Genomic DNA, 18,038 nt, shown 5'->3' on the forward strand with positions numbered 1-18,038 from the left:
CATCTCCCCTAACCTCCTTAGATTTGTGAAGTCCTCTTAATTAGGTCATTTTATATTTTTATCATCTGGCCTCTCGATCGATGAGTCAGTAGTCATTTTTGGTTGGAGACACCCCATTCGTGGGCTGGGTTCCAGTCCTGTCCCCAGACGGCCACTTCATAGCTTGGGACCTAACACTACCTGGCAAGACAGACCCTGGAGTCCCTAATCCCTTCTTAAATGGCCTCTGGCTACGTCCCTTGCCACTTTTATCCTGTACCGCAGGGTTCTCCCTAACCTTTGGGACAACCCATATTTGGGTTGGGTGGTTCTTTCATGGTGGTCCCCTCTAGCCCACATATAAGTGGTACCACTACATGAGAGTGTAATATTCCTAACCCAGAATATTCCTCAAACCCCAACAAAAACTCCAACCAAATATATGCAAATGATATAATATCCCAGGAGTGATAAAATAACAGTGGAACAGCATATAATAATGTAAACCAGAAATATAAGCAGATACACAAGAAATGCAGTGAGAAATGCTAAGCCATTTTATTATACTGAGCAATAAAATGAGTACAAGAGGTGATTAGACAGATGGCACCTCGACTTGCACAAGGCAAGTGAAGAAATACTCTCAGAATGACAAGAATGGCCTCTCTGTGTGGATGTTGTTGTTGTGCTGCTGCTGCTGCTAGGAAACAAATGATGATTTGGGGTTGATCCCCTCCTCGGAAAAATTTGAAACTCTGGATTCAGACTCTACTCCAAAAACCCAGAAAAACCCAGAAAGCTTTCCTAGAATGGCCGACACCCAAAAAACACCCTCTTGGGGTTCTGTGCAATTCCTCAATGCCCTGCGCTGCCACTGAAGAAAACCCCTCTAAACTCTGCCTAAAACACTGCCTAAAACCCTGCCAAAAATCCTCCAATGAGACAAGATCTGGACCCCTGCTCAAACTCCCAGCATAAATCCACCTACAAAACCCCAATCCAGCACTACAACCAAAAAGAACTGCGTCCCTCTCCAAGTACTGCGTAGTCCTCCAAAATGTTGATGAAACTGTTGTTGAAATGATGATAAAACCACTACTGAAATACCAATGGAAATAACTTGCTTGAGTAGGCACTCGAAGTCCCCTGGGGCTAAGGGTGAGATCTCCGAACGGAGACACTCAATGCACTAAACAGTGCTGCAAACCAGCTAAACAGCCAGCGTGCTCAGAAGTCAAAATGACTAGCTCAAAATGCACATAACTGAATGATCCAAAATGAGGGGCTCCTCTCTATTTTATAGCCTCTGCCTCTCACAATCCCTAGGCTCACCTCCTCCTGTGTGCTTCTCCCCTTGCCACGTGTTCTTCCCTCCTGCGCAGTCTCTCCATGTGTCTGCATGGGCTCCATTTTTGCGTCCCCCTTTGGCCCCCTTGGCTCCCCTTTAAGTCACAACGTTGTGCTACCTAGGAAGTGGCTTTTTATTCTAAAGTGAGTTATGTCCCCCTTCCTCACTTTTTATTTACAAATAACTATAGAAGGCAAAAATTGAACAAAATCGAATATTCCAATTAGCCATAGCTAATTAGGAATATTACAGTCTCCCACGGCAAAATGTTGCTTGTCCTCAAGCAACTGAAGTGATGGATGCTGCAAGATCCTCTCACTCTCCCAAGTGGCATCCTCATCCGGCAAATTCTTCCACGTCACCAAGAATTCCCGAACTGTCCTGCTCCGTAGCTGCCTCTCCCTGGTATCAATGATAACCTCCAGCTGCAATACCAAATGCCCCTCATCATCCATGGGTGGTAGCTCATCTGTCACTGTCACTTGCTGCCCCAATGCCTTTTTCAAGCATGATACATGAAAAACATTATGAATCTTGCTGCCTTGGGGCAGCTCCAGCTCATATGCAACCTGTCCAACCCTACGTATCACCCTGTACGGCCCATAAAAGCAGGGCTTGAGCTTCTCAGCCCCCTTCTACTTTAGTGGCGACTGTCGCTATGGCTGTAATCGTAGGTAGACCATGTTCCCTACCTCGAACTGTCTCTCCACCCGACCCCTGTCGGCATACAGCTTCTGCTGGTTCTGTGCTGTAGCCATGTTATCCTTGAGAGCTCGGAGAATATCCTGACTCTCTTGGATCCAAATATTGGCTTTGGGAACCTTGCTATCACCAAACATCACGTCAGCAAAAGATAAAGGATGATACCCATATAAGGCATAGAATGGTGACATACCAATGGACATGTGATGTGAAGTATTGTAGCAATACTCCCCTAGATGTAGCCACCTCAACCATGCTCACTGCTGCCCACTGACATAGTTACGCAAGTAGCCCTCTAACCACTTGTTAACTATCTCTGTCTGCCCATCCATCTGGGGCTGATAACTGGTACTCGATGTCAACTCCATCCCCACCAACCGGAAAAGCTCCTGCCAAAATCCACCCATGAAACGATTGTCCCTATCACTGACGATGGTCTTGGGAAGACCCTGTAGCCTAAAAATCTCTCTAAATAATAGTTCGGCCACCTTTGCTGTTGTATAGTGTGCGGATATGGAAAAAAAAATGTGCGTACTTCGTCAGTCAATCAACGATGACAAAGATGCAATCCTTGCCCTATACCGTGGGAAACCCTGTGATGAAGTCCATCGAATTACTCCCCCATTTCCCCTCCGGAATGGGAATAGGCTGCAATAATCCCGTGGGATGGCTCATCTCTCCCTTGTTCCTCTAGCAAACATCGCACTCCCAAATGTGCTAGAGTGCGTCCTCCTTGAGGCCCTTCCATGAGAACCTCTCCCTAATGGCCCTGTAGGTTTTGGTGAACCCCCGATGTCCTGCTAATGGTGAACCATGTGATGCCTGGAGTATCTTCTTCTTGAGCTAAGACCACTCAGTCAAGAAGATCCGGTCCCTGTTATAGATGATCTCATCGACCACCCTATACCTATCATCTGCCACCTGCCCATCCAGAACCTCACATGCAAACCTATCCCTGGAGTACTCTACTAAGAGTCAAGCCCTCAAGTATGTATCCAAGCTCATAAGAGACAACGTGGCTGGTCTACATGAAAGGGCATCTGCTACCATGTTGTTCTTACCCTTGACATACTCAATGTCAAATTCGTATGCTTGGATCTTGCTGATCCATTCTGCTGCCTCTCCTGTAGTTGCTTCTGCTCCAAAAAGAACTTGAGGCTGTTGTCATGATCAGTCCTCACCCTGAACCTATTACCCACCAAGTACTGTCGGTACTTAGCCAATGCATGCATGATGGTTAGCATCTCCTTGTCGTATATAGAATACAACCTCTCGTGCGGAAGGAGCTTCCGCTCTCAAAGGCTATAGGATGACCTCCCTGCATCTACACTGCGTCGATCCCCTCTCCTGACGCATCACACTCCAAAATAAATAGCTGCATAAAATCTGGCAACGCAAGCACTGGGCAAGCTGCTCATAACCTCCTTGAGCTTGTTAAAGGCTCACTGCACCCTATCTGACCAACTGAATGCCCCCTTCCTCGTCAAATCTGTCAGGGGTGCAGCAAGCTACGAGAAACCTTTGACGAACTTTCGGTAGTAAGTACAAATGCCAATGAATCCTCAAATTTCAATCACATTTCTCAGCTCCGGCCATTCTCTGATGGCCCTAATATTCTCCTCGTGGACCCTCACTCCATCCACCCCTATGATGTGTCCCAGATATAACATCTTCGTTAACCCAAACTCGCACTTGGAGAGTTTGGCATAGAACTGCTACTCCTGTAAGATACGCAATACCGTCTCAATGTGCTGGAGATGCTCCTCCCAAATCCTGCTATAAATGAGAATGTCATCAAAGAATACCAACACAAACTTCCTCAAGTGACTACGAAAGATGTGATTCATACAGGACTAAAATGTAGCTGGGGCATTGGTTAGCCCAAAGGGCATCACCAAGAACTCAAAGTGCCCATAGTGACACCTGAAGGCGGTCTTGGGAATGTCCTGCTCCCTCACACGAATCTGATGGTACCCATATCTCAAATCAATCTTTGAGAAGAAACGTGCCCCTCTCAACTCGTCCATCAACTCATCGATCCTGGGTATGGGGTACCTGTTATTCAGGGTATTTTTGTTTAGGGCCCTGTAGTCAATGCACATCCTCAATGTACCATCCTTCTTCTTCACCAACACCACAGAAGAAGCAAAAGGACTCGTGCTCGGTCGGATATGCCCAAGAGCCAACAACTCTTGGATAGCCCACTCAATCTCATCCCGATAGGCCTTGGGGTGCCTATAGGGGGTGGTGATCACGACCTATATGCCCTGCTCAAGCTCGATGGTGTGCTCAAACCCCCAATCCGGTGGCTGTCCTGGTGGAATCTCCCCAAACACTATGTCATACCGATCAAGGATGGACTATATCTCTGAATGTACTATCTGGCCTGTATTCCCTGCCTCTGATGCACGCAGTTCCACTGCCCACTCTATGTCTCCCTTCCTAAAGACTGCCTCCATCCGATGAGCCTAAACAGTCTGAAGCGGATATGTGTGTTGTCCCCGTATCTTCTCATGCCTCCCTGTCTTCTCATCATCCCACTCCATCTCCAGGGTCTTCCAATCTGTCGTTACCTTCCCTAGAGTAATAAGCCACTGAACACCTAGTATCATGTTGGTGTCCAGAATATCGACCACGAAAAAGTGGTCAATCAACGTGTAGGTTCCCATCGTCACTGAAAGCTCTGGAACATAACAAGCACACGTCATGGTCTGATCTCCTAGGACCAAGACTGAAAACCCATTGAAGCTCTCTGTCTGTATACCTCTCCGATCAACCATTTGGGCATCGATGAAGTTGTGGGTCGTCCCACTGTCCACCAAAACTAATACTCGTTGGCCACGCACTGTCCCCCGTACGCGTAGCGTCAGATGCTTGGGAACTCCTCGCAATACTGCAAGGACCCCTCCGGTAGGTGCAAAAGATGCACCACCTGCTGCTGGCGGTGGAGGTGGCAAAGGTCCCTGTATGGCATGGCTATCTCCTGCCTCCACATCATCCTCGTCATCCTCTTCTCCACTGCCTTCGGAGAAGACCTCAATAAAATGTGCTTTGCCAGCAGCACATCTATGTCCCGGTGGCCACGGCTCCTAACATGTGAAGCACAACCGCTTCTTCTTCAGCTCCCTCCTAGCATCGTCATCAAGCTGTACTCATCCTGGATTCCCCTTTGGGGGAGGAATCCTCACATCCTTCCCCTTAGACTAAAAATTCTGTCTCTGGGGTTAAGGTGTCCGGGTCCTGGGTAAGACATCCTGTAAGTCCCGGGTCCTGCTGATAGCGTCCTAGAGTGTGGCCAGTTTAGTGGATTGGACTAAACCCCGAAGTGGCTCTGCTAACCCCTCAACATACATATAGACCCTTCGTGTCGTGGATAGGTCTGGCACCATCACGGAGACCCTCAAGAAATCTGCAATGTAGGTCTCTGGGCTCCCTATCTGTTTGAGCCTCGTCATCTCAACAAAATGCTGCTCTGGATCCCTCCGATCAAATCGCTCCATCAATCTCCTGGTAAACTCGGCATATGTCGTCACTGTGGAGTGCCCCAGTGTAACCATCCCATGAAACCACCAATCCTGGGCCTCGCCATCCAAATGCAATGTTGACACCTTGATGGCCTCTGCCTCTGAAATTTGGTTAAGCTGGAAATAAATGTCCAGCTTCTCCACCCAAGACTTTGTCGAACTATTTGATGAACCATCAAATGTAGGCAAGTGGAATCTACTCGCTCCACGTTGGGTGTCACCATCATGGTAATGCCGGTACCCTCTGTGATGGTCGTGGGGTCTACTATCCCGCTAGAGTTGAACAAAATCTCTGAATGAGAGGGCTTCCCTGAACTCCTGCCTATAGGCCTGGTACTTTGCAAAATAATCACCCATATGTTCGGGCTCTGTCTCCTGCTAGGCTACATCCCCCGTGTCAGCTCCTAAGAAAGTGGGCATGGTAGAGTGTGTAGGGGCATGTGAGGCCACCTGCTGCGCAGTATCACGCTGCTCTGGAAAATGGTGGGATGCAACTGATCCCTGACCAACCTGGAAAACCCGTGGGCTCTCACGTTGTCTAGCCTCTACTACCGTGAATCTCTGCCCCATCACCTCAATCTGTCTCGACAGATCCTGCACTGATTTGAGGAGCATATCTGCAAATCTCTTCCCGTCCTCGTCTGCCATCTGATCCTTCTGCTCTGCATCCACCACAGGCTCCTCCTCTTCTGCGTCCACCACCGGAACACGGTCTCCCTCTCCGTAGGTATTCTCCAACCTACGCTCACTGTCTCTGTATTTCCTACCTCTGTAACAGATGTAGGGTTTTTCCCCTGGTGTCATAGATTGCTAGCTCCACAAGCTGAGCCAGATCTATGCTCTGATACCACTGTAATATTCCTAAACCAGAATATTCCTCAAACCCCAGCAAAAACTCCAACCAAATATATGAAAATGATATAATATCCCAGAAGTGATAAAATAACAGTGGAACAACATATAATAATGTAAACCAGAAATATAAGCAGATACACAAGAAATGCAGCGAGAAATGCTAAGCCATTTTATTATACTGAGCAATAAAATGAGTACAAGAGGTGATTAGACATATGGCACCTCGACTTGCACAAGGCAAGTGAAGAAATACTCTTAGAATGACAAGAATGGCCTCTATGCGTGGATGTTGTCGCTGTGCTACCGTTGCTGCTAGGAAACAAATGATGATTTGGGGCTGCTCCCCTCCTCAGAAAAAGCTAAAACTCTAGATTCGGGCTCTACTCAAGAAACCCCAGAAAGCTTTCCTGGAATGGCCGACCCCCAAAAAACACCCTCTTGGGGTTCTGTGCAGTTCCTTAATGCCCTGCGCTGCCACTGAAGAAAACCCCTCTAAACTCTGCCTGAAACCCTGCCAAAAATCCTCCAATGAGACAAGAGCTGGACCCCTGCTCAATCTCCCAGCATAAATCCACCTGCAAAACCCCAATCCAGCACTACAACCAAAAAGAACTGCGTCCCTCTCCAAGTATTGCGCAGTCCTCCAAAATGCTGATGAAACTGCTGCTGAAATGCTGATAAAACTACTACTGAAATACCGATGGAAATACCTTGCCCGAGCAGGCACTCGAAGTCCCCCGGGGCTAAGGGTGAGATCTCCGAATGGAGACACTCAATGCACTAAACAGTGTTGCAAACCAGCTAAACAACCAGCATGCTCAGAAGTCGAAACAACTAGCTCAAAATGCACATAACTAAATGATCCAAAATGAGGGGGCTCCTCTCTATTTTATAGCCTCTGCCTCTCACAATCCCTAGGCTCACCTCCTCCTGCGTGCTTCTCCTCTTGCCACGTGTTCTTCCCTCCTGCGAAGTCTCTCCATGTGTCTCCGTGGGATCCATTTCTGCATCCCCCTTTGGCCCCCTTGGCTCCCCTTTAAGTCACAACGTTGTGCTACCTAGGAAGTGAATTTTTATTCTAGAGTTATGTCCCCCTTCCTCACTTTTTATTTACAAATAACTATAGAAGGGAAAAATTGAACAAAATCGAATATTCCAATTAGCCATAGCTAATTAGGAATATTACAGAGAGGCAAGGCTGCCATGCCTCCCTAACCTCGGTGGTGGGGATCCCCCTATTCCTTTCTCTTCAAGCATTGAAGCATTCGGGACAGCCCATTGGCTCCCTACCCTCTACTTCAATGTTTCATTGTAGTTGTTCCCGGGTTTTTGGCATATGATCCCACGCTTGATTTTTTCGTTGGAGTTTTTTGCAAACTTTATACACTGATTTTGATCGAAGTTCAAGGATGAGGGGCCCCATCAAGGCCGAAGGCTCAAGGCTCAAGGAAGGTTGATGAAGGTCAAGGAGGGTCCCCATCCTACTTAATGATGTTGGATTGGCCCAATCAAGGCATTAAGGGTGCCATTCTAGGGCGCCCATCATCGAAGGCTCAAGGCTCAAGGAAGGTTGATGAAGGTCAAGGAGGGGCCCCATCCTACTTAATGATGTTGAATTGGCCCAATCAAGGCATTAAGGGTGCCATTCTAGGGCGCCCATCATGGGCGCCCTAGAATTGCACCAAATTTGAAGGTCAAGGAGGGGCCCCATCCTACTTAATGATGTTGGATTGGCCCAATCAAGGAAAAATTGGTGCCATTCTACGACGCCCATGTCGGGCGCACCATAATGGCACCCCAAATGCCTTGATTGGGCCAATCTAGCATCATTAAGTAGGATGGGGCCTCTCCTTGACCTTCATCAACCTTCCTTGAGCCTTGAGCCTTCGGCCTTGATGGGGCCTCACCTTGAGGGGTTCTCCTTAAACGAGTCCCCCTTCACCCCACCTTCCAACCACCCACCTCCCAACCTTGTTGGGTTCTCTCTTTTTTGTAAATCTCTATATTTTAATCTGCCATTCGGCCTATACTTTCCCTCGGCCCCTTGGCCCCGCTGCCCATAGGCTTATCTTTTTTTGATGTTTATAATTGAATCTGCCAGTTCTTCAACCCATACTTTTTCCATCAACCCCCTTGGCCCTTCGGCCCTCCTTGGCCCCACCCCACCCAAGGGGTGGGGGGTATCATTTTTTTTTCTTCTCGTGAACGTTGATACTGCGTATTGACTTGGAATGAGTATAGTTTATATTAAAAAAATTGCGCCCGTTCGCAACAAAATCGGGTCTTTACATCGATTTACTGCTTCTTCAACACGCTGATAAAAATTTCTTGGTCCATCTAGACTATTGCGATAGATATGGCTATCCTGCTTACAAAAATTTCCCATTCTAGAAAACCTACAACTATAACTTCGACATAATTGAAATAAGAGGTATATACATTTACAGTTCATCATTTTGATAAAACAAACAAAACCAATACAAAGGTGGTCAGATATCCATAGGGGTTGGGCTATTTAGATCCAGGCCCGGGGAGGCCTCTTCTGAGTCTTTGGAATTCTCCTGGTCTGTCAGGCCCTTCATGTTTTCCTCCATGCCATCCTCCATTGCATCCACCTTGAGCTTCAAATTTTCCAGCTGATGGCGTAGTGCGTCCACTTCGTCCTCAAGCTGCCTGATGCATTCTGTTTTTCAATCTCCCTTTCCTGCATGGTCATATTCTCGTGCATTTGTTAATGCATGTTGTGTTGGAGTTCTAACAGTGCTTCCCGTAGGTCCCAATGATATTGAACACATGTGAGACAGGAGGGTCTGTATCTGCCACCTTGCACCAAGGAATCATCCCTCAGCCCACCAAACCCTCGTCTATGGCTTCCCCACGTGCCCGACCAAGAACTATCTTCATAACCCTATATGTTGGCTTCCAAAACCATGCTTTTTATCAATCTCCATAAATTTGCATTGGTTTACCCGATCTCCCACAGCCAGGCACCCTCTCTCACCCATAATAGATTGCCCTGCTCCTTGACGAGTATGTACCGACCCACCTCACGTCGACTCCAATTCTCCTCCCTCTTCCGGAGATAATTACGAACCCACCCAATGTCCCAAATCCATTGCAAATGCAAACACTCCAGAAAATCCAAGCCGATCACCCACAACCTTCCAATTATGCTCAGAATTTCTTGATTTTTCTTCAAAACCTTGGACAGACAAACCCTCCTTCCCTTATTTCGACTCTTCAAAGCATAATTCCCATCCTCCATGACACAGATCCTGATACACAACAACCTCATCTCTAGCCACCAAGCTTTCACAGAGGCCACCGTCTCACTCTCGAACTTTAAAACATACAAAATCCACATATCAGTTTGCATTTTATACCTGCTTCCTGACCTAGAAGTGATGGAACAATGAGTGAGAAGATTGTTGCAATCAAGATCCCATGAGTACTCCATCATAAATCCACTTTCCTCCATTAATTTCCCACCAAGCTCCTGATCTCTATCAGTCATTCCCACAATTCTCCCATGAGTGAGCCTGATTTTGCTGAGGTCTTGAATTAAATTTTGTTTCGTAAAATTCAAATCCTTGCAGACGCCCGAGGTGTTGCACGGCCCAATTCTCTAATAACCAGGGTTGAAACAGTGAGGCTGCATGCTGTGGCTTATTCTTGAAACAGGTCTTGTACAAAATTTCCATGGGACACTACGATTCGAGCGAGTCTGGATTTTCGGCTTGCCACAAGTCCGCATGGCTGGTAGGAGCCCTCAGAGGGTGATGCGACAGGGGGAGGAGGAACCCACGGTGGAGGTTATAACGCGAAGATGGTGGTTAGAAAGGGAATGGACCACAAGGAAGGGGGAAGGGGAGGGTAATGAGGAAGGGGAGGGGGAATGGGAGAAATGGGAAGGGGGGTGTGGGGGATGGGGGAAAGGATAGGAAGGGAGGGGGGAGGAATATGGGAGAGAACTAGGGGGGGAAGGGGGGGTGGCTACATATCATTATGGTATGCTATATGTAACCTTTTTGCATCCATATCTATCCATTGAGGCTTTATTTCCAGCCTACATATAACTCTCTTCATTTTCTTAAGGAATTTTTTTCGTGCTCACGACATTTTTTATTACACATTTTTCCTCCTCCGAATGACTTGCCTTATTAGCTTGTCTGTCAGCATCCTGATTATTTCCCCTCAAGATATGATAAAATGTCACCAAGTCGAAAGAAGGGATCAAGTTCTAGGCTCTCATAACGATTTGATTCAAGTTAGAGATCTTAGCCTTTGAAGTGTTAATCATATGCCTTATAACGATCATGGAGTCTCCTAACACCTTAATATTTTTATCCCATTTCTTTGTGCCGGGATTAGTCCCAAGAGCATTCCATAAGCTTCAACTTGGTTACTGGTCTTCCGGCCTAGCCCCCAAACATAACTAAATTCAATGATTCCTTTGAGATTAATAAGAATCCCTCCCCCTCCTGCCACCCCATATATATATAATATTTAACTAAACAATAATATATATAAAAAGTTTAACTAAACAATAAGATATAAAAAAGAAAAAATTACTTATCTATCTAATATACAAATTTAAACGTTGTTTTTTTTTTTTGAATGAAAGTAAAATTCATTGAGGTCAATATTGTTTTGTTTGAACACAAGCGAGGGACTGGCGACGGGAAGATCTATCATTTTCAGGCATCTGTAGGGGTAGAAATCCATGGAAGGGTGCAAAGGGGGAGCTCCACTCCCTCCTACAGGTAGATAGTAGCTAGCCGAGGTAAGAAACCATTAGAGAGTGTCAGAGGTCCTTCAGGAGAAGGGATAAGGAACACGGAAGAGGAGCAAGAATTAAACAAGCCAAGGGAGAATAACAGCAATAAAGAAAATGAGGAAGAAGACAAGGAAAAGGGAGCGAAAAGCAAAGCACAAAAGGGGCCATGTAAACCCAAAGCTGAGGTCACGCCCAGAGTAGTTTTAAATGATCCTTCTCTACAGGCGCATAGGGACCACATGAGGACATATGATATCATTTGCAAATTCATGGGATTATGGCCCACTGAAAAGGCTTTACAGACATGGATTAAATACAACTGGAAACCAAAAGGAAGCATTGACCTACATCTTGGGTCAAAGGGTTTCTTTACTGTGGTCTTCACAAATATTGAGGATAAAGACAGGGTGTTTGAAGGAGGGCCCTACTTCTATGTAGCAGCAAGCCTGTACATGCGACCGTGGATGATGAATTTTGTCCCTGAGCGAGAAACTTTCACTTCGGTCCCAGTCTGGGTAAGACTCTACTCTCTACCTCTTGATTACTGGTAAACGGAATCATTATCTGCCATAGGAAACAAATTAGGGCATTTTGTCAAAGCTTTTGAGACCACCAAAAGGGGAAAGTATACTTCCTTCGCACGAATATGTGTGGAGATGGATCTCTCTGGAGCTCTACTGGATGAGGTCATCTTGGAAGTTTTTGATGAAGAATGGGTGCAAACAGTAGACTATGAACATATTCCTTTCAGATGTTGGAGATGCCATGAGCATGGGCACCTATTTAGAGACTGCCCTCTCAGTAAAATAGAGAATAGAAGTAAAGCGACCACAATGAAAGATACTGAAGGCTTTCACAAAGTGGTACATAGAGGAAAAGGGGGCAAGAGGGGGCCAAAGCAACATCAAACAGAGGAGCAACAAGCTAATCTAAATAGGTTCCAAGTACTCGAAGAAGAAGAAGAGATAACAAAAGTAGATCAGGTAATGGAAGGAAGCCTAATGGAGAAGGAGAAAGAAGAAGATAGAGTACAAACACAGGATATTAACAAATAGAAAGAGACTATGATGAGCGATGCAAAACCAGAGATGGACCAAGAAATGACCCAGAGTGAGATGGAAATGGAGGATCATGAACTACAGGAGATTCTTGACAAGGAACACCTAGACCTGGAAGGGTTCTTGAAATAGGGGACCATGAGGGGGGTAGACTCTTTACCGCCAGAAGATTTCAATAGAGTACAACAGTTGTTCCTATGGAAAACTCAGGATAAAGGGCTGGATAGGCAAGGAAAAAATGAAAGGCAGGGCAACGAAGGTGTGAAAACTATGAAAATCACACCTGGATTAGCACCCCAAAACCCAGGAAAGATAAGAGGTAAGAAAAAGCAAAATGAGTTATTGATGGAATGTGGAAAGCTAATGATAGATTCAGGTAAGATGAAAGATCTAACCAGCTACTCCTTTACGAATCTTTAATAATGAATTTTACATCTTGGAATATCAAAGGTCTAGGTAGTAAAAGAAAACAAAGAATTCTTAGTAATAGAATGAAACAAGAAGCTCCGGATATGATCTTTATCCAAGAAATTAAATGTTCCATTCAAAAAATAAAAGAAATTCACAACAAATGGCTCAATAGATTTGAGTTTCTAGAAGTCAAAGTAGATAACACAGCAGGGGGCATACTTACTCTTTGGAACCCCCAAAAGATTGGCATAATAGATGTTGAGGCATCTAGAAATTATTTATTAGTGGTTATACAACTGGTGGGAGATAGGGAGACCTATCTGGTCACGAATGTATATGGCCATCAAAGAATGGATGATAAACTCAGGTTTCTAGATTCTCTTATGGATCTTAGAGACAAACATGTAGATGTACCATGGATCTTGTGTGGGGACTTCAACATGATCAAATCACTTTCAGAGAAAAATAGGGGAACCAGAACATTAAGCAAAGACTCCACAACTTTTCAAACTTTTATAGATAATATGAAGCTTGCTAATACTGACATGAGTAATGGTCTCTTCACTTGGAACAATAAAAGAGGAGGAGAGTCTCAAGTAGCCTCAAAGTTAGACAGATTCATAATCTCAGAGGACCTTATGCTTAGCAACAAGGAAATGATAGAGAGAATTCTCCCCTTTGGAGGCTCGGACCATTGGCCTATTCAACTTTAGGTTCAGGGCATTGGTACCCCCAAGAACATACCTTTCACATTTGAGAATATTTGGCTCACCCACCCCAACTTCATCAGCAACATTACAAAATGGTGGACAGAAGATCTACATATTCAGGGTACAAGTATGTTCCAACTACACAAAATACTAAAGCACATCAAGCTTGGACTTAAAGCTCCGGATATGATCTTTATCCAAGAAATTAAATGTTCCATTCAAAAAATAAAAGAAATTCACAACAAATGGCTCAATAGATTTGAGTTTCTAGAAGTCAAAGTAGATAACACAGCAGGGGGCATACTTACTCTTTGGAACCCACAAAAGATTGGCATAATAGATGCTGAGGCATCTAGAAATTATTTATTAGTGGTTATACAGCTAGTGGGAGATAGGGAGACCTATCTGGTCACGAATGTATATGGCCATCAAAGAATGGATGATAAACTCAGGTTTCTAGATTCTCTTATGGATCTTAGAGACAAACATGTAGATGTACCATGGATCTTGTGTGGGGACTTCAACATGATCAAATCACTTTCAGAGAAAAATAGGGGAACCAGAACATTAAGCAGAGACTCCACAGCTTTTCAAACTTTTATAGATAATATGAAGCTTGCTAATACTGACATGAGTAATGGTCTCTTCACTTGGAACAATAAAAGAGGAGGAGAGTCTCAAGTAGCCTCAAAGTTAGACAGATTCATAATCTCAGAGGACCTTATGCTTAGCAACAAGGAAATGATAGAGAGAATTCTCCCCTTTGGAGGCTCGGACCATTGGCCTATTCAACTTTAGGTTCAGGGCATTGGTACCCCCAAGAACATACCTTTCACATTTGAGAATATCTGGCTCACCCACCCCAACTTCATCAGCAACATTACAAAATGGTGGACAGAAGATCTACATATTCAGGGTACAAGTATGTTCCAACTACACAAAATACTAAAGCACATCAAGCTTGGACTTAAAGATTGGAACAAGAATGAATTTGGAAATATTTTTGTAGCAAAAAAAGTTGTTGAAGATAAAATGAGGGAAATCAATCAAACCCTTATCTCAGATGGCTTTGATAAAGATAGAAATGACCAAGTCACCAAACACCATCAAGACTGGGAGAATTTATGTAAACAAGAGGAAATATTTTGGAGACAAAAATCCAGAGTTCAATGGCTGAAAGAAGGGGAGCGTAACACTAGATTTTTCCACAGATCAACCATAGCGAACAAATCTCATAATAGGATCTCTTTGATCAAGGATGAGGGCGGTCATCTTCTTAATTCCCATGAAGATATAGAAGATGTGTTAGTTCAGCACTTTCATGGAATAGCACAGGAAACCATTTCAGATAGAGAGCATTTTATCAGGGATTTAACCGGGCATATTCCTAGACTGGTTACTAGAGAGGATAATTTCAATCTCAATAGGCCAGTGACAGAAGAGGAGGTTAGTGAGGTCATCAAAGAAATGCAAAATGGTAAAGCGCCAAGCCCTGATGGTTTCAATGTGGATTTCTTTAAAGCTTGCTAGAATATAGTTAAACAGGATATTCTAAACGTAGTGGAAGATTCCAGGTTGAATAGAACTATTTTGAAGGTGCTCAATACTTCCTTCATCTCCCTGATCCCCAAACAGGACAATGCTCAGACTCCAGACAGGTTTAGACCCATAGCCTTGTGCAATGTGGTTTACAAGATAATATCCAAGGTTGTTGCTAACAGACTCAAACCACTTCTTCCTACTCTAGTTTCTGTGGAGCAATCTGGTTATGTGGAGGGTAGACAAATTCTCAATAACATCATTCAAGCGCATGAGGTGGTGCACTCATTGACAAGCAATAGGAAGGCTGGTATGATTATGCAATTAGACCTAGCCAAAGCTTATGATAAGCTGAATTGGACCTATATAAGGAGGGTCCTTATTGCTTTTGGGTTTGATCATAACTGGGTAAGATGGGTCATGGCCCTGGTAACTTCTTCCAGCTTTTCAATTCTGGTTAATGGTTCTCCTTCCAAGACTTTTACTCCTTCTAGAGGCCTCAGGCAGGGTGATCTGCTCTCTCCCTTTCTCTTCATCCTCATGATGGAAGGACTAGGTCAGTCTATCAAGCATGCGAAAGAAGTTGGTAATATCAAAGGCCTCCAACTTTCAGAGACTAGTCAGGCTTTGACTCATCAACAATTTGTTGATGATACTATGCTGTAGGGAATCCCCACGGTTAAAGAAGCTCTAGCGTACAAACATATCCTCTCTGAATTTTCCATGGCTACAGGTATGGAAGTTAATCTCTCCAAATCTAAAATTTTTTTCTTTAATACCAATATAGCTATTCATAAAAATATCTCTAGGATTCTAGGCTTTCAAAGGGATGTCCTTCCCTCCAAATATTTGGGAGTTCCTCTTACTGATAAGCCTTTGCACAAGGGAATTTGGGAGCCGGTGATTAATAAGATGCAGGATAAAATCAGGAAATGGACCTTTAGATCGTTAAACCTAGCTGGTCGGTTAGTGCTTACAAAAGTTGTTCTCCAATCAATCCCCGTCTTCATGTTATCAGCCCTTCCAGCTCCAAAAGGAGTTTTACAACTTTTTAAAACCATTCAAAGAGACTTTCTTTGGGGTAAGGGGGAGGAAAGAAAGAAATGGGCCTTGGTAGCCTGGGAGAAGATCTACAAACCTAAAAATTATGGGGGTCTTGGACTAGATGATCCGGAAGTACTAAGTAAAGTTTTAGGGGCGAAATTATGGTGGCGCTGGGTGAAAGACCCAAAGGCGCAGTGGGCTAGAATTTGGAAAGAAAAATATGCCAGCAATTGGCAAGATAATGATCTAATAAGGATGTCTGGCATCATAAAGGGCTCACACATCTAGAATAAGGCCTGGGGGAATAGAGGATTAGTACAAAAAAACAACTTCTGGGAAATCAGAGAGGGTGATCTTGCTTTGTTTTGGGAGGACAAATGGCAACAAGAACCTACACTGTTAAGAGAGAACCTTCTGGACCTCAAGAAAGAAACAGATACCAAAAGGTTATTTAAGGTAAAAGGTTTTGGGATCAAACCAACAATGAAGGAAAATGGAGAACCTGGAAGAATATGGATCACAGGGAAGACAACCCACTAAAAGCCAAAGCAGAGGCACTTCTGATAATATTGGAACAGAGGAAAATATTAGTGACAGAGGGGCATGACCAACTTAGATGGGGCAACAATAATGCATGTACCTTCAATCTTAAGGAGGCAAAACGCATACTCCTTGAGCTAGATTCCACTGATTCGGACAGGGTTTGGCAAAACATATGGAGACATCAAGGATGGATGAAGATTAAACTCTTCATGTGGTTGGTTCATCATAGGAAAATTTTGACTTGGGATAACATTCGGAGGAGGGGTGTTTTGGGCCCTTCCAGATGCTAGCTCTGTGAATCCCAAGAGGAAACAATGGAGCACCTTCTCAATACTTGCATTTTCACCTCTTGGTTGTGGGATACTTTTTCCACTATCTTCCAGCATACAGATAGGGACAAAGGAAGTATTATCAATACCCTAATCAATTGGAGATGCAACTTCTCTGATTTTGAACTTCTAGGCTCTGCTTAGGCTTTAATCCCAGGCTTCATAATTTGGACTGTCTGGAAAGAAAGGAACAACAGAATCTTTAAGAATGAAAAAAGTTCCTCCCAACGCCTTTTTGAGCAAATCTTAAGACAGCTTCAGGAGATGGCAAGTACCATAGTGCGAACTTTCCCTAAAAATCCACCTTCAGAAGCTGAAACGCAGATTCTTCGCAAGTTAGGTATGCAGGGGCTTATTCCACAGGGCCTGGACAAGAAGGTTTTGAAAATGGATACTAAGTAGGATTACCGGCATCCTCCCCCTCAGGGTTTTTTGAAATACAACATTGATGAGGCATCCAAAAATAACCCAAGCATTGCTAATAAATCTATATAATATACAAATTTAATTAAGTACTCACAACTATTATAAACTTAAACAAATATTAATAATTATTATATTTAATCTATAAATAATATAATTTATATTAAAAAACCATTTGTATTTAACCTTTATAAAAAATAAAATAAAAAAACATATTAAAGTTTACATCTAATATATTTATTACTTCACATGATAATAAGATGAGATTATTGAAAAACTTATTTCAATTATATAACAAATTAATTAATTTAATTAATTATTCTTATTTTATAAGCAAAATTCATATCTATTTATCATTTAATATATTTAATTTTTAAAACTATAATTTATATTTAAAAGCCTCTCTTTAACATATATTCATCATGAGTTAATATAATGATAACATCATATAGAATGTATTGATTTTTTCTATTATGCATAATTATTTAATTAAAATGTATTTAAAAATGTATTTAATTTATTAGTTGAAATTATTTAATATTTAAAGTTTAAGTATTTTAAAAAATTTTAAGATGTTGAATTTATTTATGTATTCAAAAATGTATTTTAAATAATAAGAAATCACATTTTTGTCCAAAATTGTATTGTGAGATTTTGGGGGAAAAACTATTTTGGAGAGTGACCTTTCACCTTGATGATCAATGGAGATAATCTTAGGAACTACCATATAAAACCAAGTCTCAAATTGTATTGCGAGATTTTAGGGAAAAAACTATTTTGGAGAGTGATCTTTCAC

The sequence above is a fragment of the Pinus tabuliformis genome, chromosome 5_1 (assembly GCF_031772625.1).
Source record: "Pinus tabuliformis cultivar Carrire ecotype Pingquan chromosome 5_1, CPIR1, whole genome shotgun sequence".
Lineage (NCBI taxonomy): Eukaryota > Viridiplantae > Streptophyta > Pinopsida > Pinales > Pinaceae > Pinus > Pinus tabuliformis.